General features: G+C 41.6%; 1 protein-coding gene across 1 annotated transcript in view; it reads right to left on the reverse strand.

Annotated features, from left to right (window-relative positions):
- col14a1a (collagen, type XIV, alpha 1a) overlaps window positions 1-1,656 on the reverse strand; it is a 151,839-nt gene extending 150,183 nt beyond the window's left edge. Inside the window, exon 1 of the mRNA XM_013913665.1 lies at window positions 1,289-1,656. The gene's annotated coding sequence lies outside the window, so the exon portion shown is untranslated. The remainder of the gene's footprint in view (window positions 1-1,288) is intronic.
- Window positions 1,657-2,941: the final 1,285 nt, after the last annotated feature.

Below are 2,941 nucleotides of genomic sequence, written 5' to 3' on the forward strand. Positions count from 1 at the left end.
AGAAGAGAAGAGAAGAGAAGAGAAGAGAAGAGAAGAGAAGAGAAGAGAAGAGAAGAGAAGAGAAGAGAAGAGAAGAGAAGAGAAGAGAAGAGAAGAGGTCAGACAGAGTGACAGTCAGTTTGATTGACAGTCCAGAGAGGGAACATTTCACAAAGCCATTGTTCAACCAAAAGAGCAAACACTTCTTCCGTATCTCATCTCCTCCTTTCACCCCTCACTTTTTTGTTCTCTCTCCTCCACATTACCCCTAACCCCTCGCCTCCTCTCCCACCTCTCTGCCACTCTTTAGTATGAGCACTGATGGACACACAGATACCTTCTGATTTTCTCTTTTAGACCCACCTCACTACAGTCACACGTGTCGCCGCATGGATTAAAGGACATGTGAAAGAAGAAAAAAGTCCTTTGATGACGATCGATCGTTCTGTGGTGTTGACTGAGCAGCAGGTCTTTCATTCAGACGTTGTCAAAAAGCAGAATTAATGAGAATACACAAGAATGGGGGATTATTTGTCCTAGTTTTTCATACTTATGGAGAGGGATGGAAAAGTGAAACTACTTCATTTGTAATAAATCTTTCACACACACTGACAATGCAACATTTTACACACACAAAAACTTCATCGGGGCTGCTAAAGTAAGATGATTAGACTCAGAGGGAGCGTAAACGGTCCTCCCGTGGTCCTAACAGCAAACCTTTAAATAGGGACCAAAGTTTCCCTTGTCTCCGGATTGCATCGATGATGACGATAATCCGTCTTTTAATTCGAGGGGAAAATTTGCAACCGGTTTACTGCTTTAATTGCTTAATGAAGACCAGAGAAAAGGCGTCAACTTGAATAAAATCTAGCCATTTTTTCCTTTAATTTTTTTTTTTTTTTTTGGGTTTTTAGAAAAATACTAAATATAATAAGAAAGACCGAGAAAGACACGCGGATCAGTTAAGAGTAAATAATTTTAACACATCAGGAGTAAAATACAAACTGTTTGTTTCGTAGGTGAAATTTTCCTTAGCCTAAGAGATTTTTTTAAACATACGCTAAATTACTTGTCTATTTTCCACCTGCTCTCATGCCTGCAAGTTTAATTTCATGACCGCAGCATGAATGCGTCCCCGGTGATCATGTTGAAGTGCTCCAGAGTGATTTAATTTAAGTTTCTCAGGCAGATTTCTCTCAAACTATCAGACCTATTCAAATGAACCGATTTGGCCGAAATACTCCAGCGCCAGCAGCACACCTGAGACCGACTCAGTTGCCCGCACAATGAATGAAATCGCCTTTCATACCTCTCCAGTCATCAATTCAAAGCGTCCTTTTATCCCCCAAAGGAAATCCCGTGAATACCAAAGACCGCTCCTGCTTCTGCCTCCCAAAAGGGTTCCTCTTTCTTCTCACTCTTTCTTCCCCTCTTCCTTTCTCTCACTCCTTCTCTCCGGATACAGTTCGTTCAGTCCGGAGTGGGTGTTTCTCTCCTCGTTATTCAGCCATCCCTCCCTCCGGCTATTCCTCCCTGTCCCAACCCTTTCCTTCACCCGGATTCATCTCACAGAGAGAAAGAGAGAGAGAGAGAGGAGCGAACCAGTGGCGCTGCGCAAAATACTCCGCTGCCAACCTGCAGGTTTTAAATTGGCTTCAGCCCCTCAGGGTCCCTTATGTGCGCCTCCGCGGTCACGACGGGACTTGTCGTGGAGGACGTATCTGTAATCTGCGGCTTTAAAGGACCCACACGGTTATTGTATGTGCGCGGTCTTTTTTCTTCTTCTTTCTGAAAAAGGCTCTGTGCGCTCAGAGCAGGTGTCTGGCCATGCCCTGCTGCGCTGCCAGCTTTGATGTTGAAGGCACAATGACACAGGTTTTCACCTCAGCTCAAAACTGGAGTTTAAAAGAAAGAATCTGACAGGAACCATATGGAACATTTTAGCTTCACAGTTTCACTTTATTGCATCCATAAGCCTAAATGTTCAGCTCTGGGTTTATGAACAAAGCTTGGAAATCACTTGAAATCTTTCATGACTGTTTTTCTGTTCCCCAGTAGAACAATCCTGTCTCCACAATTTACCCAATTCAATTAAACTTCTGCCTGAAATAAAACTAAATATTTTGAAATTCTCAAATTCAAATATGAGCTCAAGTTCTTCTGTGTCAGAAATTTGTATCTAGTACAAAACATTTTCAAACAAATAAGTGCACAATGTTGGCTTAATCTAATTATAAGATTCTTAATTGTTCCTAACCTAAAACGGCATCTCTCAAACCTCTGGGTGTTGGCTTAATTTCAAGTTTGTAATGTATTATTATCCAGTCAGCTAGCTATTGGGATTAGTTGTCCAAAGTTGGATCCAACTTTGAAATGTCAAATCTTGTAGTTCCTCTGATGGCCACTTGAGGCCGACTACAAAAGTCATTCTCTATAGACTTCCATGTTAAACCCCCTAGTTTTATTTATTTCAAGCAAGTTTACAAGCATGGTACAAAAATAGTTTTGGCCTCTATAAATTCAATTCAGTTCAATTTTATTTTATTTTATAGCACCAAGGTAAACACCCTACAATCATACAAATTATCATACAGAGAAAAGTTCCAGCAGTCAGATAACCCCCTTTGAGCAAGCTCTTGGTGACAATTGGAGGGGAAAACTCCCTTTTAACAAGAAGAAACCTCTGGCAGAACCAGGCTCAGGGGGGCAGCCATCTGGTGGCCATCCTCCCCTCACCTGGAGTGAGGGGAGGAAGACAGGACAATAGACATGCTGTGGAAGAGAGCCAATGTCTGAACTCTCAACTATGAACTGTTGGTGCCATTTGAAGCATTAGTTAAGCCATTATATGACTAATATTATGGTTTACTGTAAGGTACTGACCTTCCAAGAAGTTTGTGCTTCAGTTTTGTTGAGTGCAATTCAAGTATTTTAGCCTGTTACTTGGAACTAATTACTAATT

This window comes from Pundamilia nyererei, unplaced genomic scaffold (assembly GCF_000239375.1).
Source record: "Pundamilia nyererei isolate P.nyererei 1_Seehausen unplaced genomic scaffold, PunNye1.0 scaffold00144, whole genome shotgun sequence".
In the NCBI taxonomy this organism is placed as follows: domain Eukaryota; kingdom Metazoa; phylum Chordata; class Actinopteri; order Cichliformes; family Cichlidae; genus Pundamilia; species Pundamilia nyererei.